Source organism: Tympanuchus pallidicinctus, unplaced genomic scaffold, assembly GCF_026119805.1.
Source record: "Tympanuchus pallidicinctus isolate F22 unplaced genomic scaffold, pur_lepc_1.0 scaffold15, whole genome shotgun sequence".
NCBI lineage: Eukaryota > Metazoa > Chordata > Aves > Galliformes > Phasianidae > Tympanuchus > Tympanuchus pallidicinctus.
In genome coordinates this window covers 22,285,140-22,309,764 of record NW_026294669.1, presented here as the reverse complement: position 1 = coordinate 22,309,764, position 24,625 = coordinate 22,285,140, and the positions used below count along the sequence as shown (strand labels likewise).

The 24,625-nt window shown below is 38.3% G+C and overlaps 1 protein-coding gene across 12 annotated transcripts in view; it reads left to right on the top strand.

Annotated features, from left to right (window-relative positions):
* Positions 1–24,625, top strand: part of ZNF385B (zinc finger protein 385B) — a 154,647-nt gene that overhangs the window by 72,906 nt on the left and 57,116 nt on the right. Inside the window, exon 1 of one of the 12 annotated variants that reach the window (XM_052675546.1) lies at positions 20,329–20,475. The exons of the other annotated variants lie outside the window; for them this stretch is intronic. The gene's annotated coding sequence lies outside the window, so the exon portion shown is untranslated. Of the gene's footprint in view, positions 1–20,328; positions 20,476–24,625 lie in introns of those variants that run through there. 12 annotated transcript variants of the gene reach the window in all.

The window sequence follows — 24,625 nt, the reverse complement described above, 5'->3', positions numbered from 1 at the left end:
GCAGGAAAACAGCTGATCTCAGAGCAGCCAGAAAGGAACAAGAAGGGACAGGAATCAGTATATTGTTTCTATATTATAGTCTGAGCTGCAGGACAAATAATGTCACCTGACAAAATCAGCTAAAAATTTCCTCTTGAATTGGAAAGTTACTGAATCCAGGAGCTCTTATGAGGAAGCTGGATCTGTCTTGGTTCCTCTTTTTTCCAACATCTCTGTTGTGAAGACTGAAAAAATTTGTACTCTAAATTCTGTATGTAGGAATGATTGCCAGTAGCATTGTGCTATGTGTGAAGAATGAGTGCAAGAGAGAAGTTGTGGCAGTATATTAAAGATCAAGTGGACAATCTGAGGAGATTCTTCCAAATCTTGATTGTCAGCAGAAGTATGAAAAGTCCTCCCAAAAGTTTTAAGAATCCTTCACAAGGGGCATCATCAGGTGATCTTAACTTCACAGAATCACAGAATCACAGAATTGTAGGGGTTGCAAGGGACCTCCAGAGATCATCGAGTCCAACCCCCAACTTGGTGATGTGTACCAATTTTTCTTCATATATGCTATCTGGCGTATTTATAATAGTTGTTTTTGAACAACTATTTAATTCTGAAGAAAATTAAACCAATAGACCGACTGTAGAGTACTGAAAAATGTGATCTTATGATAAAAATTACCCTCTGAGCCCCTAGTTACTCTGAATGTGTTGCGTACTGCAATAATACAAGCCAGCGATTGAAGTTCAGATTATACTATGAAACCCAATTTAATTTTCTAGTCTTTACAATTGAAATATTGCTTTATTAAGTGGTTTTATTAATAGTTATTACAGATGAGAAATGAAGCTCTGACTTGCACTTTTCAAAGGGCAGTGCTACCCAGAGAACTCTCTGGGCACAGATCCAATTCAGCGTCCGATGTTCCCTGATAAAGCAGATTCTTTCACTTGAAGAGGCAGTAATTGATGTAACAGTGACAAATGCAGTTATCTGTAAGATATATACATCTCACCAGCATTTGTGAGGTATTTTTTGTTATTTTCAAAAACTGCCAATTATCCAATTCAGGTCTTCATATCTATGTAGAGCTCTGTTTGGTATTGCTTTTTTGTCTAGCATTACATTTGTACGGATGTGCTTGTGTGGTACTAAACAAAAAGAGAAAGTATATTGGAATTTTCATGTTTCGTTAAATTATTTTCTAAGTGTTTTTTTTTTTTTTTCCTCTCCTTGTGGTGCTTTATTATAAACTGAAGGCGATAGCTAAAAAAATCAGATTATTCTTTCTAAATTTTATTGGAAACTTGAAGAAAGAGAGCTTTCGGAATGTAGAAATAAGATTTCTTTTTGAACTCTTCCTCCTTGTGATTCTACAACAATACTTGTATTGTTAAAAGTTAAGGCACTTGTTCTACACAAAAGAATGCCTCAGCTCATTTCATTGTATTTTGCTCCTCATTACCTGTATTTCTTGTTCTTGTCCATGAAAACATATGATTGTACATTTTGATATTACAGAAAACCACAATATTCCTTACCAACTTGGATAGTGCCGGACTTACAGTCCTCCATAGTGCTTATAGAGTATGTTAATTGAAAAAAGACTAAGCAGCATACCAAAGTAACATGCCCTGCTCTTGTCCCCACCAAACAAAAACCAAACCAACAACTTCTATAGTATCACTCATTTTAGAATGCATTGGAATTCATTCATTGTTGTAAATAATAAAAAAGAAATCCAATAAATCTTCATATGTAACACATTATTGCTAAAGTAGGATTATGAATATTTTAGACTTTAGGCACTTTAGCCTCTTTGCTTCGATGACATTGGAAGAGACTGTAACTGTAACTGCTGTAGCTTATTCAAGGGACTGGCAGTCTGGAAAAGCTCAGTGGGATGTACTTATTTTTGCATTGAGCCAATATGTTTTTTTGATAGAGAATTTTTCTCATTTCTAGTATGTAGAAGATATTCCTGCAAGGCTTGGCTACCTTGGCTAATACAATAAACAATATTACATGTTAGTAGATTCAAAGTAGACTACTACTGATATCAAATGTTGCTCATCAGTAATATTTACAGATCTGGATCTTAGAAATCGTAGGAGCATAGAATGAGTTGGAAGGGATCTTAAAGATAAACTAGTTCTGATTCCCTGGCATAGGAGGGCTGCCAACCACCAGATCAAGACCCATCCAACTGGGCCTTGAACGCCTCCAGGGATGGGGTACCCACAGCTTCTCTGGGCAGCCTGTGCTAGGGCCTCGCCACCCTCTGAGTGAAAAAATTTCTTCCTAACGTCTAATCTAAATCTCTCCTCTTTTAGTTTAAAGCCACTACCCCCTTATCCTGTTACTGCGCTCCCCAGCAGAGTCCCTCTCCAGCTCTCTTGTAAACCTCTTTTAGGTCCTGGAAATCCATGATAAGGCCTTCACAATAATAAGGCTTCCACAATAAAGACCTGGATGGGTAGTGATCTAACATTAAGTCCTGAGCCTCTATATCTTCATGTTAAGAATGAACAGCAACAACAAAAAAACGGGCTCTGTCAGTACAGTGACAGTACAGGTTTACTTTTTAAGCTATTTTTTTCTACTCCTACTTTTCTTACTGACCAAATTCCAGTTTAGACTTGTCATCGTAATCAGATTGGTTGCTTACATGGAGTTCTACAGTAATATTCAACAGGTATTATAATTAAGTTGTTCTAAACCATGCGTGGTAAGGTTGTGGCCCTTTTCAAATGTCTTACGTATTGTATAAAAGACTATCAGTTTGTTGATATCAACAGCTGTTCTTTAGTGACTTGAGTTACCATATATTATTGTTTGTCATCATGTCGTGGTGGCACAGCTGAAACTTAGGTAGAGATGTCAGTAATAGGTCTAAAAATAGCTCTGAAAAGTTCTTTAAAAGGCTACTGCCAACCTCCTGACATTAGTAGCAAAGCAGCCCTACAGTCTACGTGAGTTATGTCCTGATGCAGAGCCAAAGTATTGCATGTATGAGTAAATCATAGAAAAATTGGGGCTGACAGCAAAGATTAATTTGTCCTATTTAATGGACAAATGTTAGTTTAGCTATAAGACATTAATGTAGGAACTATAAAGATTTAATAACTTACAAAAAGAAGGCTGTGAGTCCAAAAGAAATAGAACAAACAACAACCTCATAATAATTCATGAATTTATCATGGAAGAAAATGTCCAGAGATAAAGGTTTTCATATATTTATTGTTTTCTCCTTTCCCATGTTCTTGCAAAAGAAAGAAGCTTCATTTACTTAAATCCAAGTGGTAGGCTGTTTTCTTTGAGGTAGTCCCAGAATTCTATAGGACTAAAGGGGAAAAAGTGTTTATATTATTAGGAGATTTGTTAGGGATATGTACTTTACAACTTACCTATCAATCTTTGGGTAGGAGTGAATCAATAGCAGGGGCTAACAAGAAAATCTACTTGACTAAATATATATTTTGAGAGAATCATCTCTTTGCAGAGAATTTTTTTTTTTTTTAAAACTGTGCTGCCTGAAGCTGAGGAAAGGCAAAGATGTCAGAACCTGTAGGGAGAACATTATGGGAGCAGTGGGGCTGCTGGGGAAGAAGAAAAAAAAAGCACAAGATAAAGTCAAGAGTGGAATAGGGATGCCACCGAAGGTGCAAAGAGAGACTTGACTTCAAGCATGCTTAGGGCTATAAGAAACTAAGGATATTACAGACGTAAAGGGAGACTAATTCAAAGTGTTCAAAGCTTTTAAAAAGATTGAAGAATAAGGCTAGATATTCAATCTTATGGTTTTACTGAAAAAAAAGTAATTTCTATGCCTGTGAGACTTTGATGTCACTGACAGAGTATCTGTTCAAACAGTAAAAGATACAGAAAATATTTGGAGATGAAGAGCGCAGTATTCCTCTCTTTTTACCAGTGTCCTTATAGTTTAAACCATGTGACAGGACATGAAGTTAAGCTACTGAGTTCTACAAGATGTTTATTCAATATAATTCATTACCATTAAACTGTTAGCTTCTAATTCTGGTTTTGTTGGGAAATTCTGCCACTCGCTACAGTGGAATGAAGAGTTGGTCTCTGAAGTTATGTACTGCATTTCTGATGTGCTTAAAAACATGAGGCTGATCAGCTTCTCTATGGTGTATCAGGTGCCTGCACTGCAGAACAGTCTGCTGTGGGACACTGGCTTCATCTGGAATGATCTTCCAAGTGGTGCATTCAAATTTGTGCTGTTTTGTTTGTTTCACTGGAGGAAATCCTGTGATGCTAGTGAAAATCTCATGGACGTGAGCATTTGTGAGAATAGAAGTAGGCTCAGAAATCCACAAGATATGATTTTTGTCTGATTTAAATGTAAAGTTAAAAAAAAAAAAATAAAAAATAAGGGAGGTGGCTTTCTGTTTGTTTCTGTAGCTTGAGTGCCAAGAAGGCCTCCAGGACTGATGAGTGGTTTCTTATTAAGTACAACTCTAGCTGTAAAAAGAAATTGATCAGATTTCACTGAATGCAATCTATAGTAAATAATATACTTTAAATTCAGCAATTGTGAAGACTACAAGGTCACTTCATGGCTCCATGCTCTTTAAATTTTAAAATTATGGTAACTATCACATTAAAAATACATTTGATAGCTTAATACTAGACATAATACTGAAACACAAATGAAACTGGTCTCAAAACAGCTGAAAACAGGCTCCCCTCACCATCTTCATTATTTTCTGATCTTTTTGTGGAAGTCCTAAGCTTGTCTTTCCTACCATTCTCCTTTTTCTTTATTGGTCAGGTTGTCTTGCTGGTTTTCCCAATATTCATTCTTAGGAACACCATTCATTTCTTTCTTCCATCTCATCACCCATTTATGCCGCAGAGTAACAAACTAAGGACCATTCTTTGCTTACAGAATTTCCTTTTCAAACGTTTGTGCTGCAAGTACACTACACTACCTACATATGCTAATTTTCTTCTATATCAATCCTAGAAATAGCAGTAGAAACAGTGCTCTGTTGTTGTTATTAGTGGTCATACTAACACAAATAAAATTTTGAATTTCAAAGTTGGTCTGAGATTCCAGACATTTTAGAATATCTAGGAAACTCATAAATACCTCTTGAATGCTGCTTTCCCTGTGATTGATTTAGGTGATTGTTCCTGCCCTAGTTGCTGGACTCATAAACGTGACACATGGTGTTCTGTCACTTGGTTATTCGTGGTTTTCTGTATACAATAACCTTGCAATTACTTCTAGTGGTATATTCTGTGCATGCTTGGTGCTTTGAATGCTTCTTAGATTGCATGAAAGTTCTTTAAGCCAAATGCTTGCTTGGAGCAGCTGTAAAGGGGTGTCAGCTTCCTCTTTTAGCTGTCTGCTGGTGGGATACTAATAACAGTGTCATTTTACTTTTTGAATTCTTGTTCAAGTTTGAACATTGATATATGGTATGAGATAATGAAAGGAGTGGGATCCTATTACAACTTAATAACAGTGAAACAAACAAGCAAACAAAAATGACAGACTAGCAGGTTTGTTTGGTTGGTTTTTTTTTTTTCATATCCCAGAATCCAATTAAATTGAAAATGAAGACTTCTTCAAAATCACTATAGTAATAGCCCTAGTATTTCAGAGGCATGTTACAAAGTCTCAGTAGTTCTTTGAGTTAAAAGAAGCAATCAGGTTTTGGGGAATGGAAGAGTTTGCTAAATACATTTAAAAAAAAAAAAAAAAAAAAAAAAGTGCAAACAAACAAAAAACTTTCTAATACTTGGTCTACGTAGAAATTGTTCATCCACATTTAACATGCTGAGTCTTGGAGCATAGGGATTTATTTTGGCTCTTAGTTGAAGGGCTAGTTGTAAGATTTGGAAAATCCTTCTGTTACAGCTATTTGAGGAGTGCTTTGAGAGGTAGTTATGCAACTCTAACAAAAATGATCTTAGCACTGTCTTTGCTTTTTGAAATTAAACAAAGGAAAGACTTCTACATGAAAGAGAGGAATTCCTACTTTTAAATCCAAACATTGGGGATTGAAATCCTAAGCCCTTAGAGCAATGAAAGTGTAAGAAATATTAAGAAGCATAAAAAAGTTATTATAAAGTCAGCATTGTACATGCAATTGTGAGTCATCCAGTACTTAAAAATTATATAATACTGCCAATTACACATACAAATCCAGGGAGAATTTTAAGACCTTTCGTAAGAATTTTAAAAACCCTCTTGATACTGTCATACCCTAAGAAACTAGGAACATTAATCCATTGCTTGATGTTGACCTCTGAGAAAAAAAAAAAAAAGTGCTAATAAATTGCATCTGGAATACTTACCACCACCATGAGAAATAGAAGGATGAGAAATGGACTTAGTTGAAGGCAGCAGGGTTTCTTAAAGTGTGGTGTTGCAAGGCCGTTGAATGGATGCTCTAACAGCTGTACCAAGCTCTGCACAAACCCATGGCTCTGAGCAGCAGTATGGCTCCTTGATGCCAGACTCCACAAGGGAAAGACTTTTCAGGTCTGTGTACCGTCACACCATGTAGAAATTCATTTCACTGAGTAAGGCACAGTGAGAAAGTACTAACTCAGCAAGATACAGGTGAGGTCTGTCCTTACTGTTTTTATTGCTGGAAATTTCTCAATTATCTGTGTGTGTGTTTGCCATTTTCTGCACTGTTCTTCATCTTCTTGACTCGCTTGGATCCTTTCTGATACTTTCTACTTTTGAACTCCATTTGTGTTGCCATAAATGCTTTTCTTTTTCTGTACTTGAGTAGTCTGAGTATCCTTCTCCCACCACCCAAGTTAGCTCAGTTATTGGTGGCCTTTTAAAATATATTTAATAAAGAGGTATAGGAGCTGAAATCTTAGACAAACTCTTTCACTCAAAGACAGCTGTCTATTTCAGAGCATTAATTTTCTGGGTTTTTGTTGTTGTTTTTTTTTTTTTTTTCAAATTTAGTTGTCATTACTGATGTGAAAGCAAAACTCACATTTCGTCTGAGAAAGCAGTCTTTTTTTTCTTTTCTCACTTTTGAATTTTACCTTGTTTCATAACAAGTGAACTTCTTTGCTTTCCATTCAGATTTGGATTAAGGCCTACAAGGACCAGAAACTACATCATTTTGTTGGTGAATTTATCCCCTATGTGCATCGCTAACCTAAGAAATGTGGAGCTGGGCTTGGCAACTTATCAGGAGCAGTGTGCTGGACTCTTTATTTTTCTGTCTGGAGCCTTAAGCCAGCATGTTGGCTTTGGCTCCTTGGGATCCAGCAGCTGCTGCAGTGTTGGGAGGTGGTGCCCAAGTCCTGGTCCTCTGCAAACCCCTTTGGGTGCTCTCCCGAAAGGGATAACACATGCTGGTTTTGGGTTGGTGATGTCTCTAAACAAGTTGTTATGAAGGTTTTTCCTTTCTTGCCCAGTATCTGCCAAGATGACTTGTCTGAGCTGTGCAATCTTTCTCTAACTGGAACAGGACCTGCTTAGGCAAAACCAAGGTTGTACAGTGGAACTCCTGAGAGTGGGCCAGCAGTATGTGGAAAGTTCAGTCTCACCATCTTTTTGATGAAGTCACTCTTATGTTTTTATTTTTCTTCGTAGTTGTGATCATTTGCATTGTATCTTTCAGATTTTAGGATTGCAGACAGGTGTCTGAGATGAAGTTAAACAACTGTAATAACAATTTATTTCCCCGTTGTCTGTCTTATTCTCCCTCAAGTAATAGAAAAGTATTTGCTTTAAAGAACTAAAAAGCAATGGTATTTCAGAATTTTATTTCCACATTGAACATCATTGCTGTAGATCAGAGAATTTGTAAAACTAGGATCAGTGTTTCTAATTTGGTTTGTCAATAGAAAGTTCTCACTCAGCTGTAAACTCCCAAGCTAGAGAAACAAGCCTCTGCTGTCAGAGCATGCATGTTCTTTCATATATTAACATTAAATTCTCTGAGCTCCAAAGTCAACTCAAGGCATCTTAACAAAAGCAGATTTTGTCTAACGCAAATAAAGGATGATAATCCCCAGTTTGAAGTGTTCTTCCTGATGTCAGCGGCATATGTCCTGGCATAGGGGCAGGGCTGATGAAAGCTGCGGGTTTGCAGGAGGCTCTGAAAGCTGGGGGAGCAAGGAGTGGGTGTCAGGGCTGTGGGGAGCAAGACATGGAGGACAGAGACAGCACAATTACAGGAAAGGGTATAAAGGTGACTTTCAGTGAGGATATCTGGTAAAGAAAGAGAAAGAAATGTCTTTTTCCCAGTCTTTCTCCTCATTATCTCCTACCACCTACTCTCTTTCTAAAATACTTCCTCCTGACTGCTATCTTTGCACATCATGGGAAGGGGCAAATCAGTCCTCAAACTTCATGAAGCAGAAGATTGAGGAGCCAGTGTTGCTGGCAAGGATCGGGCTGCAGTCCCAGGGAGCAAGGTTTGTGTTCCTGCTGCCTTTGGGGTGTCGGGAAAGGGGAGACATTGCCAAGTACTGGCTGTCAGGCGGGTGGGAGGGAAACTTCTTGTATAGGAAAATATTCATTCAGCTGTCAGTGACAGCTGCATGTTTGGCTACTGATTGCCGCTGATATGATGTATGAAACCAGCAATATTCTTCTGCTTATAAGATCTACAAAAGTTTTCAGACTAACTAGCAACAAGACTTTAGGTCAAAGAGGCTTCAGGTGATGCTCATTTTGATCCCTCATACTCAGTCTGCTCAGGAGCTGTGGGGAGTAGGAGGAATTGTATGTCTAGGACAGGAATCTGAAAGGAGCCAAGTATCCAACGGCTAGGCATGCACAGTTCACATCAGTTGTACAGTTATGTGCGTTTAGGGATTATGGGCAGAGAGCGGCAGGACTCAGCTGTTTGTCTGAGCTTCTAGACGTGCTCTGTTTAGGAAGGGATGTGCTAGATGAAAAACAGGACTGTGTGACTAGGGGAATTAATTCAAAGAGGATCCTTGATTTGTGTTTTTTTTTTTTTGTGGCTTGTGTTGTGTCTCTCTTGATGGAAAAGCAATTTAATTGAGTTTGTGAAGAAGATGAAATATGGGACTCCCTTATTCCTTCCCAGTTTGAGATTACTTGCAGCACAGAAGAATCTGGAAAGAAAGTAAGGTAAGCTCTGTACAGCGACTGTCCTACTCTTGAGGATACTGGGCAGGAGGCAAGTTCTCCCATGAGATGCCTCATGCCACAGCAAGGAGGTAATTTCCGCTATATCGGTTCATTGACAGTAGAATTGGGGTAGGTAGGAAGAAATGCAATTCTTTCTTTGTCTTGTCCCTTTTTATTTTAAGCAAGGCTTTGATTCAAAATTTACAAAATTTTTATTACAGCTTCCATCAAACCCTGAGACTCCATGTTGGCAAGTAGAATTTTGTTCCTAAAGAATAAATATTTCTTAAGCTTTAACATTGCTATTCAGTTGTTCTTTTGTCTCCATGGCAACTTTAAAAGTAACAACAAAGCGGTAGGTGATGTTGTCAGCCAAAAAATCTGTAATGCTCGAGTGATTGTTGATAGCAACAAAATGGATGCCAATGTGGGGTCACATGCAGCAGTAATAGATATGCCACCTATGGCAGAAGTATTGCATATGACATTTTAAATCATTTTAAAGTGTACCAGAAAGTAAGGTTGATGCAACTTGCAGATTTTATACATTATGCATAAGGTATTGTTTCAAAGTTCAACGGGGAACTGTGGTTTACCTTCTGTAATAGCATGAGTTGCGTGCTCGTTGTATACACAATGTGTGCCATCTCGAGATATGATCTCAAGGTTTCTGCTCAGTTTGTTGCTGGAATAGAGAATAAGGCTCCTAAAGAAGGTAGAAGTTAAGTTATTGTTCTCATCTGGCTTCAGTGCTGATCTGAAAAATGAAGCATATAGAAAAAAGGCAATGCTTTTCTTTCAAGTAAAATAAAATGGGACAAAGAGAAATGATTATCAGTTTTTGAACTTAACCCTGTGATTCCAGAAGCTTGGGTATTTTACTGATATATAGAAGAGAAAATCATTTCTGAAGAAAGAACTATGAGAAAATTGGACTGCAACTAGTGCTGGAAACCAGCTCAGAAGGGAATGATTGTAAGAAAGGTGCTTGATGTTAGAGCTGAGAGAACTGGAATTAGTTTCCACGTAGTTGAGAGGTACTGAATGAGCAAATCTGTTCTCAAACAAATGTTGTGACAGACGAACTAGTGAAAAGGAAATCATATCCTTTAAAGTAGTTTGTGTCCAGCACTTAACAAGTCTCTTTGAAGTATTGGTGGTGGGTTGTAGTGTGAAAATTCTGCCCTTTAATATATATGAACTCTGTCAATATAGTACGTAACAAAATACCTTCTGGACTCTTAAATTATCTGGATTTGAATGCTGCTTTCTCCAGGATGGTGTATCATGTTAAAGCTCTGCATTTTGTGAAGATGTCGCTTCAGTTCTTCAATGTAGGGTTTCCTGATTGTTTGAGCTGTCTAATATAAAAGCAGGCCTTTCTGCTCTACGGGAAAGGTGGAAGGTGGAGACTGCACCCAGCTGTTTCTTGGAGCTGTTTCTTTCTGACTTGATGGCATCAATAAGCCCTCTCTGCACATGGATAAATAGAACAGCTTCAGTCAGTGACACTGTGAAATACCATCTGTTTTAAACTGCAAATAACTGGACAGGTATACATGTTGTCCTTAATTGCTCATGACTGCAGATACATCTTTCTTTCCCTGAAACAACAACATGAATATATATTAAAATGTGTTTTATTCAAATAATTTTGCATGTTCGCAGTATGAAACACATCCAGCTCTCACCCTCTCCTTTCCTTATGAGGGAAAGTATGTTTCTTGCATGTTTTCTTTCTTCTTGATGTGGGGGATTTCGTTGTTGTTATTGCTTTTTTGTGGTATGTTGAGATGGAATGCTCATAAAAGAAAAAATTCAGGGCTGTCAGTGTCTCATTTTCTGCTCAACAAGCTCAGTTTCTTTATTTGTTTTCATTTGTCTCAGTTGCAAAATCTTTCTGAGCAGCTTTTGGTTTTGAAAGTCTGTGGGTAAATCTGAAGCATGTATGTAATTCAAAGGAAATAACCAGTATTTTAAAGTTACCAGTCATGTTAGACTTTCTTAAAACTCTAATTAAAGTGTAACTCTAAGCCATGTAGTCCATGACTGTCAGCTGAAGGGCACTGCAAGGAAATTCAGAAGTGGCAAGATTTCTGTCATTTTTACTTTCAGCCTATGGAGGTTGGACATCAGGGTAAAGAGCTGCCACCTACTCGTTCCTCTGGCAGGTGTGTTCAGCTGTCGGAGAGCAATAGGAGAGAGGAGACAGAATGGGGGGAATCCAAATGAGATTGAAATGAATGTAGGCAAACCTGCTCCCCTGCTTTTGATGAGATTAATTGAGATGAGCTGATGGAAGTATGAGACTATTTTTGCCAGGATGCTTAATAAAATTACTTTTATTTCCATGAGAGATGGGAAAAGAACTGCACCTGAGATTGGCAGGCTCCATTTGCAGAGAGATAATAACCAAAGTAGTAGCAGCTTCTCTGTACCTATTTTGCTTCCTAAACAAGACAAGTAGATATGTATTAGTGCCAGGAATGCCTGCACATCTGTCGTGTGTGTGCCTGGAGCAACTGAGGGCCTCTGGCTGCAGGCTGGCCCCAAGCCGAGCTGCACTGGCTTTAAATCGCTATCACTTGAGGCTCAGTACTATGCTTGGTCTCACAGTGACATTTTACACCCCACTGCAGTCCTATCTTCTTTTTTTGAATCTTCCAGGGAGCATTTCCCTTCTGACATGTTCTGTGTTAAATCTGATTCCCTAACAAATTTGCTCAGCCTATAAACAAAGCTTTCTTTTTCCTAAATCCAGTCTTCTGAAATTGAAGGTAGCAAACAATTCATTTTCCTATGATGTGTCACCAATGAACCTTTTTTTTCTTTGCAAGTCAAATATGTGTTTATACTTTTGTCATTAACTTTATCAGTGTGAGCAGAACTTTGAGAAGTGGGTTTCCAGACTTTCAGTGAAGACAGATCACACGTCTGTATTGCTTTCATCAGAGTTAGAGCACATCTCTCATTATCTAGTTGCTATTGAAGGGTGAACTTTGAAATCCCAAAACAGTATTTGTAACTCCATCAATTAATCTGTATAGTTAGTAAATATAACCAATTGTATTATTTTCCTGTGTTTTCTTTCATGTAATTGAAGTTCCAGGCTGTAAGCAAGATCTTGATACTTATCCCTATGTAATATTTGCAGGGTAAATAGCAAGCCTACCTAGTGTGGCTGACCCTTCTTTTAAAGCAGAGACGCATTATGGATTTTTGTTGTTTATAATGGATGCCTCTTTATAGTTCACCATGACCTTTCAACCATCTGATTTATTTTATTTTTTTTTTCTTTTATTTTTGAGCTACTCGCATGCAATGAAAATGCACTAAATCCTATGGAGTCACTAGCGGACTCTCTTCTCCTGCTGGCTTTTAACTTCAATTATTTTCCCTGTGTCCTGAGTGCTTTTTATAGTGGTGTACAGCTTGACTGATGCCATAGGTTTAAGGTAGAATTCTTACAAATTATTAGAAGGTTTCATTTTATGTATGTAGATTGGCTGAACTCTTGACATTCTGTCTAGTTCTATTTTGTAGGGATGGGGTTTTAATCAAAATGCTTTGACATATCCAGAGGTAATGGCTGAAAGTTGTTAGTCACCCTGGAAAAAATATAAATTCTTGGACGGATATCTTCCTTTGTTGCAACTAACACAAATCCTAATGTTCCTAAATGAAAGCTCTCTCTGCTTTCACTGATGTAGCTCTCAACATTTTGTATGGAAGCAGGATGTCAGGGGTATGACAACTAGCAGCTGTCATGGTGTGTTACCATGAACTTAGATAGAAGTGCATTGTGGAAAATTAAAATTTGAAATGAGACAGAACTTATGCTTGGGAATAAACTTGTGATTTTTTTTTATTTACTGCTCAGATAAGAAGTCCTGCTCATGACTATGGTGCTTGTTTGTTCTTGATATGAAAATAAATGTCCCATGAACAAAAGTTCCCAGTTCCATTACTTTGTGGAACTTTCCATTTCATGTACAGCGGCCGCAGGACTCTTAACAAATTTGACAAAAATAGTATTTATACGAAGTGGAAAATTCCACCTTCAGTATGAGAGGGAATCTTAGCAACCTTCTTTTCCCAGAATTTGCAATGACTGTTGAGCACTATTAAAACGTTCAGTTGTCAACAACAAGATCAGGCAGAAAAGTAAATACGGAAAACTTTTCTGCTTTAATTGTTTGCAGGAGTTGGTACATAATTCTTAGAATGATTCTTGTATAGTGTTTATATTGTTCTCTGCAGGTAAACTGAAGAAAAATGCAAATACCACAGAAACACATGAAAATTTCAGGCAGAAATAAGTGCTCCTATTTCCCATTGAACTGAAAACTTTTTCTCTATGAAAAGAAAAAAGACATACTCTACATGGTTTTGTATTTTGCCAAGCTTTTAGCAATCTTGTTTCAGCAGAAAGGGCCCAGTTTTTTGCTGAACAGAATAAAATCCACTGCATAGCAGTGCTCATAGCATATGTTTATTCTTTAGTTTGCTTTTGTTAAATTTCTTTGTGTTGATTTCTCATTGAGAAATTTGATAAAACTGTCTGAAGGAGCAGCCCCCTTAAAATCAATTAAGACCATGTTTATACTTAATTAAAAGACAAAAAAACGTATATTACACTAGCTGTAAATATCTTTGTTGCAACTTGTCTTTAATGGATGCAATCACAGTACTCATTGCTGGTCATCTAACCTCTTATCCATAAGACATTGCTTCTGCTATACATACAACATTGTTTTATTCAGTCTGGATACCATCTTGTGTGCTGTTGAGATTCCTAGGTTCTCTGGGGAGGTTATTTCCACAGTCTGCTTCAGCTCAAAAGGAGTGCCATGGTTAGCACTAAGTATGACTCAGAATAAAGTTGGTGTTAAGAAAACTTCCCCCAATGTTCAAACCTGGTGGGTTTCATTGGCTTCTTTTCCAGTTATATCCTTTTCCTTCAATTCTCTCTAATCTCCAAACTTTCACAACTCTTTGCTAGTCTTTCTAATAGCCTGCATTGCCCTTTGCCTCTCTTAGTTGTGCATTGTTACTATCGCACTGTTTATATTTGCTAGACTTTCTGGAGCTTGATTCTTATATCTGTCATTTCAATTTGTAAATCCTTTTTACGTGAAGAGGTGCTTGCTACTTAACATAATAAGCATCGTCATCAAGCGAGTGATAATTCTTTCCTTCATGGAAGGTACATTTTGCTACTCTGAGCTTTGTCCCTTAAGTTGTTGCCAGGTCATGAGGATTCATGCATAATGGTTTTGTGCAGAGGAGGAAATTGGGCTTCTTCCTCCTAATCTTTCATTGCCATTCTAACAGGTCAGTACTTCGCTCTTGCAACTCAAGTATTATTTGGAAACATGTACAATTGTTTCTACTATATTTTTTCATAATTCTCATTATGTGCCAAAAATTGTCATCATAAAAAGCTTTTCAGTGTCCAGGATATTTTTATTTTCTGCACTTTTTGTGTTATTTTGTCTTATTTGTGTTCTGCACTGCTGCCTGCTGGATTAATTCATTGATCTATAATCTATCCCAGCACACGAAGAGCAGTTGGTTTTAAATTGATTTACAGATTTCTGCTATTGTTATGTTTGAATATGCACATACAGGAATAGAAATATTGAACAAAGCTCATCGTACCCAAACCCCTGTTGTTATAGGCATGAAGATTTACAATCACAAAATTAGTTGAAGTTTTTCTGTTCTGACTATGCTAGAATCCAGGTGCTCTTATGATTTCTTCGTATTCCCAGCTTAAGTTCATTCTTCCTTTCCTTTGTCATGGGTGCCAAGATTTAAACACAGTGCTGCATGTGGGACCCCACCCCATAAGATGAGCACTTCTCAGTTGACATTGGGAATGAATTTAGAATGGATCATTAGATGTATTTCCTCATTTTTGTTGTAGAATCTTGATCTTTCTTCATTGTTGCAATCAGTGCTATTAAATTTGGGGGGGGGGGGAGGAAGGGGAAGGGAAATAATGTTTTTCTTTTATTCTTGCAGCAATGCTGTCTAAAGACAAAAGTTTTTGTTTGTTTTTAATTCAGTTGTTGGTCACTGACTTCTATTCAAATGTACTCTCCATAAGGGTTTTAAAATATGCTACATACATTTCTGCTTTCAGTAATAGAAAAGACGTCTGAGGATTAAATTTCACCTTGCATGACTCATTTTTGTCTTGTGTAACTTTTTGAAGTGTTCAATAGAACATGTTTGAAATTCATGTACTGGGAAAAAGTGCTGTAGAAATAGGCATGTCTGCATAAGGTATAAATTGTCTTTGCAAAATCTGTAGTTAAGTAGTTTCTCACTTAAAACAAAGCAAAGCAAAGTAACAACAAAAAAATTAATACATGCTGCTTCTTTAGGGGGTAGGCGTAGAATACTTCTCTGTATTGTAAACATTCTGTTACTGAAAAATAGATTTGTTCTTTCCTGTTCTCTTCCGCACTCTGACTACATTTTCTTAAATACTTAAGGATTTTTACTTGGTTTTATTTTTGAAGCTTTTAGCAGAAATGCTAAGTCAGGGCTTGAACCAGTGATTGAGCACGTGGTGGGAAGGCAGGGACAACCCAGGGGAGCTCAGTTGTATGCAGTGTACTCAGTGACCAGAAGTGATGGAACCAGGATCCACCTCTTCCCAGACCTCATTTAAGGGTTGGCAGTGGAAGCAAGGGTATCTCACTGGAGATTCCTGTCTACTCTGCAGCCTTTTCATAGAATCATAGAATCATAGAATCACCAAGGTTGGAAAAGACCTAAAAGATCATCCAGTCCAACCGTTCACCTGTTCCCAATAGCTCCTACTAAACCATGTCCCTCAACACAACATCCAGTCTTTCCTTGAACACCCCCAGGCTCGGTGACTCCACCACCTTCCTGGGCAGTCCGTTCCAGTGCCTGACCACCCTTTCTGAAAAGCAATACTTCCTCATGTCCAGCCTGAATCTCCCCTGCCGTAGCTTGAAGCCATTCCCTCTGGTCCTATCACTGATGACACGAGAGAAGAGGCCGACCCCCAGCTCACTACAACCTCCCTTCAGGAAGTTATAGAGAGCAATGAGGTCTCCCCTGAGCCTCCTCTTCTCCAGGCTGAACATTCCCAGCTCCTTCAGCCTCTCCTCATATGGCCTGTGTTCCAGACCCCTCACCAGCTTTGTTGCCCTCCTTTGAACACGTTCCAGGGCCTCAATATCTTTCTTGCAGTGAGGGGCCCAAAACTGGACACAGTACTCGAGGTGCAGCCTCACCAGTGCTGAATACAGGGGAAGATTTTGAAGATAAGCTGCTCCTTTCCTTTTTTTTTGTGCCTGTTGTATTTGAGTAAATCCTTGCTTACAGCCTATGATGTTGCTGCTTGGCTGTCACTGCTGTGCTTTCTATTGGGTTACAAAGCTACTTGAGCTATTATGATTTTTCTAATTAGAGCACATAAAAGCATGTTAATGGCAAATTCATTTCCCTGATTTCCTCCTGTGCTGGATGGCATATACTATAGTTAAAAACAATTTTTACAGAAACTTGTATATCAAATCTATCCAAAGAACAGCTTTGAAAATTCTGGAGAGCAATGCAAACTCCCAAGGGGGTACATATCATCAGTGGAGGTGGAGAAGGGTTGTTTATGCCAACTGTTTGAGGATGTCCATGTTGAAAGTATGGGCTCCAGTGAGTACTTCTAAAAAGGCCAGTTCAGAGCCTACTTCTTAATCATCCCTCACTCCTGGATTAGCCTCTTGGATTGGATTCTGCTGATGGAGTGTATTCTGCAGCATGGCTTCACTCAGATTGACTGTTCTGCTGCAGAAACATATGGCATATTTTAAACCCATTGTGGAATGCGGGCAGCTGTGAAGCCATGACTGCCGTATTCACAGGAATGTTTAAACCTGGACCTTTGCTAAGGAACCAGTCTGTCATCCCTGTCTTTGCAAACTTCTCTTGCCCAATTGAGCATGCTTCTGTGACAGTTATGTGCGAGATGGGTGCAGTGTTTCGTGCAGAATGTGTGGTGATAGGAGGGTGGGCTGTGATCCTTTCCGCAGGCTGTTGGCTATTCTGGCCCCCTCACTGCAGATGCTGCGGCCTGTGTGGTGTGATAATTATTTGCCTCTTTCCATTTGCTGTTCCACATATTTACTGGGTTTCTTTGTGTAGCAACTTAAGGAGAACATTAGTCTATGAAGGGCGTGTAGAAGTTTTTAATGTAGTATCAGTCTGATAACAAATACCTTGGTCACTCCTTCTATTACTCCTTTTTACTGTGAAAGTCTGTAGCATCTGACCTGGCAGTTGTTGTGTCTACGCAGCGCCCCTCCTGGCGGTGTTAATCGGCCAGATCTCACACTTGCACTGCTGCTAATCCCAGTGAGGCTGTGCTCTTAAAAGGAACGATAATGGATTCACACCAGGGTGACAGATGCAAGCTTGGACCATTTGCTGGGGTTCTGTGCATTGCACATTGTACCTCCAGGGCTATAAGTTTTTCCAGCAATTTTGTTCCCCCCCCTCCCCCCCCCCCCTTTTTTTTTTTTCACAATAGCAAATACCTGCATTAAAAGGGAAAAGCACAGAGGTATGATTTTTGGGTTTCTCAGTATCTAATGTGCATTGCCTTCAATACACAAGTTTTCTTTTATTTCAGTCTAACCAATAAATAAATACGAAGCAAGGGTAAATCTGCATGGCAGTCAAGAGAATTGAGAAAAAAGGTATATATGTGAATTCAAAGCTCAGTGATTGGGAACACAGTCACATTCTTAAAACAGAAGAGGTAAAGTTCAGCATGGAGGAGAAAGAAAGATGTAGATTGCTCCAATCTTCTCAGAATTATAGGCTAGATATTTACCTTACTATGTAGCCTGAGGTTAGGAAAGAAATGGACAAGAGAAATACTTCTACCTTTTCCTGGAGGTAGGCTGAAGCTTGTATGCTGCAACATCTGCCTAGTTCATTAGAATTGAGGAAACAAAAAATTAAGGATTGTAACTTTTAAAGTCAGAGTGAAATATTACGCTTTAAGATAGGGAAAACCTGTTATAGAAATGAGATGAGGTCATATTCTTTATATGCTTAAAAACAGAATAGTCATCTTGCTTGACTTTCCTTCATGCTAATCATGCAGCTTTTATCACACATACTGAAAAAGTTTGGAACTTCTTTTAAAGACTCCTTAGTATAAGTGCCAGTGAAAACTATCAGGAAGTGTAGCCAGGGAAGCTGGACTAAACATAAGCTCTTTCTGCTGTGAAGCACAAGGAGCCTATGTGGAGTTAGGAAAGGGGAGGTAGTTCAAATTATAGAGTGTGAAAGAAGAAAAGTCATGTGAATGTAAAGTACAAAAAAAAAAAAAAAAAAAAAATTTAAAAGCAAGAAATGAGACAGAAGCATGAAACTTTAAGAAATCGTGCTGTAACTGCACTTGCAATACTTACAGAATAGCAAGGGGAAGGATGGATTGTTATTCTGTAAATTCTGGAAGAAGCAAAGATGGAATTATGTGGTGTTTTTGCACTGCTGGTGTTAAAAAGAGTGATTCTGTTAACATGGCTTACTACAAGTGATGAAAGGGTGAGATTGCTATGTAGGAACAAGTTAGTGTTTTGATGAACTGGGATCTTAAATGTTCTGACAAATGCTGCATAAGGATACTTGCATTAATGGAAATCTCAGAGCTTTTACTGTTGTGAAGACACTGGGAAGTCCCAGAACACTAAAAAAAGATCTCATGGTTTCACAGTGTTTTTGAAAGAGGAGAAGGGCCAAACATGAGTTTAAGAACCAATCTATTATCTTCTCTTTGAAGAAGCAGGCAAATAAGTTTATGCCAAAGCAAACCAAGGGGAGCAGGAGCTGAACAATAACTAGAAAGGCAGGTGAGCAAGGATCATTGCTCTGTGAATTCAGGTGAGGGTTGCTGAGGGTGAGGTAGCACAAGCTGAAAGTGATATAACATTGCCCTGTTAGATGGATGCTATCCTGAGAGAGAGAACCAGAAACACAGTGTGACAGGCATGAAATTTGTCTGCTACACTTCCAGGAAGCTGAGGGTCAGTTTGGTTGAGTCTGGGCATGGATGAGAGGCATCAGTGCTCACAAAATTCTTCATTTTTCTTTTTGTCCACCCCGGTCTCACTGCTTTCTTTGGATGGCTGTTGGTTCGGCTTGACCAGCTCGAAGGTCTGGCTGAAAGCATATTTCTTTTTTCTTGTTTTTTTGCTCATTTGCTTATAGATGCTGGCACTCTCTGTGCCAGCTTAAGGGAGGAGATGGGAGTGGGAGCAGGTGGGGCTGCCCAGCCTGCTCAAGTGTGGTCATGTGTAGAGATGCAAGCTGCATGGCAGTCTTCATAAATCTGCTTTCATGCTTTTTTGACATTGACTTCCACCTTCCCACCAAACAAGTTTTTTTCTTTGGTCCAATCTAATTAATTTTACAGAAATATTTTCTTAAATACAGCTTTTTTATTTTATTTCTTGGGTCTCTGAATGTAACTGAGGGGAGAGGTGCCCAAGTTCGTGTCATACAGTCTTTGAAAATATAACAGCATTGAAACTCTATGACCCAGCCCAGGCAGGCCTGGTGCAGTGCTGCTTTCCTACTCAAATGGCAGTTACTAATTACACTGATTAATATTCAGTAAGGCCACTGATGTGATGATTTGTGCTACCAAATCTGTTAGTTATAAATCTGTTGCCTTTATTTCTCCTCAGGCTAGGTACTGTGTACTATGGTTTAATGATTTTTTGGATTTTTTTACTTATTCTCTAAGTCAGGACTGATGAATAAGTATAGTAGTGTACCTTAATACAGCAGGGTCAGGATTTGAGGGCTCTGATCTTCTGAATCTCGTGACCCTTCAGTGTCTCCGTAACCCTGCTCTCCAAGGTCCTCTTTTATGAACTTTTTCAAACACTCGAGCAAGACACCATCTCTTTTTAAAACAATAATATAAAAGAGAATTTATTTAAAAGATACAGCTCTGCAGCAGACAGCTAGCCTTCTAAAGCTGTAATCCCCAAGCTTAGTTTTAAGAACAATAATAGGAAATGAGCTGCTGAAATGCATCTTGTCAGTCTTTTAGGTTATATTTGATCTGGTGATGTCAATAGTAGGCTGCCTTTCCTCTGGAGTCAAGTTGCAAACAGTGTCCTCTAGGGTAATTAAAGCTAAGCATACAATTACAGCAGCCCTGGTTTGTTTGGACTTGTTGGTTGCCCACTGTCTCGCAGCACCTAGCATTACCAACGCGCCGCGCGGAACTGCAAGGATTATTTATCTCTGAATCTCATGCTGGGTATGTTTAAATGCTGCAGTGGAGGTGGGCTGTAGCCTTAGGCACTGAGGTAAGAATCGTGATGCCAATTAGCAGCGGGAAGCCTTTGTGGGACAACTCGGTCTGTTTTATGCCTTTGTTTTGAAATGATTCATGGTTGAGTGGTCTCAGTGAAAGCTCTGCAGCTTCTGAGTGCTGTAAGTCTATGGTGATCTGTAGAATTTTTCTTCCATTTAAAAATGGCATAAACTTTGGTCAGCAATGCAACTCTTGTCCTCTTTGTACATTCTGAAGCACCGTTGTTGTCTTTTTAAGTGTGAGAAGTAGTAATGTGTCTGGCTTCTGGTTTCTTGAGTAGGATGAAATCTGCACTTTTTGTTTCCATTTACAGTATAACAGGATGCTGGTAATTCCTAGAGCTCAAGAAGCAATTTTGACATGCCCGTTGCTTTGGCTGGTAGAAGCATGGGCTCTGAGCAGAGGGCGGTATAGCAGGGCATCTGATGAAGAGAGAAGCAAAGTCCTTCAGGAAATCCTCTGAGACTTTCTTGTTTCTTTAGTTAGAGCATTGAGGAGAGCTGGACAAGTTCAGGAGAGAGAAATGTTTTCCCTTCTGTAGTGTTAACTAGGAAATTATGAAATTGTTTTTTGTTTTCTTTAAACTACTTTTAAGAAGGGATTTTCTTCAGTTTTGTAAAAAGGATTATTATATCACTTATACTCATGCACAGTTTAATTTAAGTCTAGTAAATCTTCCTAGTAGTGTTACCAAGTTGACCTTTTTTGGACAGATGCTTTTATGCAGCATTCCCTGTGCTTTGGCAGAGCAGTTAAAATTGTGTTTATTGTAGGCTACATGGACAATATTATGAAAGCTTTAAATTCCACTTTTCTTCCCTGTCTCATTGCCTCATAGTCTTTCTCACTTGGATTATGGTTCCTCTAAAAGTAACTGCCGTAGTATGAAAATGATAGCAAATAAAAGGGAGAGCATGACTGAAATTGTGACTCTTTGGGTCAATGGGAGATGCTTTGAATGTTCAAATTCCTTTTGAATTTTCTGAAACACTGAATACCTTTATTTAAAACAACAACAACACACCTTCATTTCGTTCAGTGAGCCTGGTTTCCACTGCAAACAGTTTAAAGAGCCCAAATGACCTGTTTGTAGTCTTGTATCTGAAGGACGTTTAGGGAGCTGTGTCAATAGAAGTACTTAGAGAAAGAAAACAAGAAACAATTCAGGTAGCTGAATGTTCTAGAGGTGATTGTGTAATAGGTGGGAAAAGCAAATGAAGTGTTAAATTCTCTGAGCTAAGAGCTCTTTTAAGAGAGTTAGAAATTGTCTAAAGGGGTTAAATGATTAGACACAGCTGTGACAATGCATATGGATCTGGATCCCCTATTATAGTTTTTGCTGAGCTGCTTTGTTAGAGTACTAAAGCGGAATAAGGAGAAAGAAGCCAACTGCAGACATAAAATGATTTTATATAAAACTGCAGACGTTACCCCAACTGTAGAAGATAAGCTGTGATGGCTTTGAGCAATAACAAAACCGTCACCCAGCAGCGCTCCCTCTGATTGCCATGTTTGTTGCCAATGGATAGCAACTCAGGGCCTCCAGAAGAAAAGACTACACTGAGGCTGAGTGTATTGGTGTTGGAATTCAGGATTTTAAAAAATGTTGGATTTTGGGAAATCAGATTATATGAGAAGTGCAGAGGAGGGAACTCGCTCTTTAGTAAGCTAACTGCAACTAGTTTTTATCCCAATGCAGGGGAATTTATAATGTAAACTGGGTCATTTTTGTAGCTGTTTCTTGATGGAGACACTTCATTTTGTAAAGAAAGGTGTTAAGTCAAAAGACACTTCTGTATTCTTTCGTGATACTTTTCATAGTCTAGGTAAAGGTAATTGTCTTTAATGGGTTGCTTGTCATCAAATCTCAGTCCCTACAGACTCCTGAAGAGGAAAAAGCAGTTGCTTTTTTGTATTGATATGGCAGTAAGCTGATGGTACATGTTGGTTGCTCTGCCTGTGTGTTAATCAGAGAGGGAATGGAGTGCAGTGCTTCATCCTGGGGCACGTGCAGGCCTGATGCATCAAGAATATGCATTTTAAAAAAAAAAGAAGCCAGCACAGAGGCTGAAATGGAAGTTGTCTCATGGTCCAGGCAAGATTGTGGCTTCAGTAGGCTTGTAGTGATTTTATATTTTTTATTTTTTATTATTATTATTTATTTATTATATTTTTTATATTTTTTATTTTTATTGAGGATAGCAGCAGAAAAGCAAAAAAATTCTTTCTGATTTATTTTGCGTTTGGGGAGTGGAAAAGGCAAGGGGAGGCATCTGATGTGAACAAATGGAGAGGGAAAAAAAAAAAGTGATCTTCAGGTTTTCAGAAAGATATGTTAATATGGATGGCAAGCGAATGGAGAGCTGAAAAAGACACAGATGTTTTTTTGTCATACTTTTACAACTTCATAAGAGCAAGCCGCTCTAAAGCAGCACTTCCCATAACCAAGTAGTAGCAGAGGAAGCACAGAGCTGATCCAGCTGTGGGCACCCGAGGAGGGATGAGCAACACAGGGGTTCCCAGGACAAATAAACTGGAGTAGGTTGTGAAGTTCCAGCTAACTTCAGTGCATGCAAAAGTACTGTGTTTATTTATAGCTGTCATTGTTTGTTTAGAATAAAATCTGACTTGCTAAACTAAACAGTGTGAAGTGGTAATGTGCCACTCTGCTTTCTAGTTGAAAAATTCACCTTGATTGGTTTAGAAGTTTATAAGAAGAGAGTTAGCTCTTTTAAAAACTAATGACAAATATTTCTATAGTATCTATAGATAATAAGATTGTTGTTCTAAGGCAGCCAGAATACTTTTTCTGAATATAGTAAAGGATATTCCTTAATTTGTCTAATTCTTAGGCTTTGCAAGAAGCCAGAACCAACAACCACGCTTTGATGCCAGTCTAATGCTTCTAGAATTCGTTTCTGTACTGCAAAATGTGCGTGGAATAAGGTAGCATAGGTGCTGTAAAATTTAAGCTGGGCGTTGCACAAGCTTTTCTTTTCTCAGCTTGCAAGTGTACGGGGAATAGGGGTGGCTAAAGGAGAAAGAGGGCAGTGGTGTGAGTCACACATTCTGCCAACCTGAGGAGGGACAGGGCTCTTCTAAATGTTAGGAGCTGATAATTGCAACACAGTTATTTAAGGAAAATGCAGGGTAGTCTGTTCTGTTTCTAATAATTGGACTTACCTGCTCATTCCATCTGTTCTGCTATCTTTTGCACAAAACCTACAGGGATTCCAGTTGTAATTTCAAACTGTTATAAATGCAGTATGACTGCAAGGAGAGTAAGATTTTCTTGATCTATTTTGATCTACTTGTCTTGAAAAGTGTAATTTCACACACTATTTTAGGTTTTTTCTATGCCCTCGCTGTGTGTAAACATCAGTATTTGTTCTCTATGATTCTGATGTACTAACTGTAGAGATTAGAGGAATAAATATTTATTTCTATTGAAAATTAACATTATTATAATAGAGGTTTCAAATATCAGCTTTTCTATTATTCCCTTCGTATCAAGTACATGCATAGACTACAATATGTAGTCTACATTGTCATTATTGAAATGAAGATCCTTTAATCATAAAGCACTGGAAATGGAGAGCAATTAGAGAAATATTAAAAATTCATAGACATTAAAGTGATTCAAGGTCAGTCCCTAGTATTTTATTGAGGAGGGGTCTGGTCTAATGAGGATTTGCTTGCTTTGCATGTTTATTTTTATTTTTACAATCCTTTTGAAAAAATACTTGCAACACATAGCTATACTTTTCTGACTGCAAACGAACTATGTATAATTTTCAACACTAGATAAGTAAATAACAGCTGACTTTTTGGGTTTATGAAATGGCAGAAAATCCATTCATTTCAGCAGCATCAGGTTTCAATTAATTTTTGGTACTGATCTAACTGGTCGAATCCTACATGTATTTGAAAAGTAGAAATATTTTATTTCACAGTGTCTGGTTTTTTACAAAAGGATCATACTGAATTGTCAGCATGTCTTGATAATACAGTTATTTTGAAATAATAATGGAAATACTAACTTCTAGCATACTGGAAATCACAATTTGTAGGGGGAGAGTTATTTCTATAATCTGACTTGGTTTAGATAAGTAATACTTGAGCATGAAGAGCTTGAACTGTAC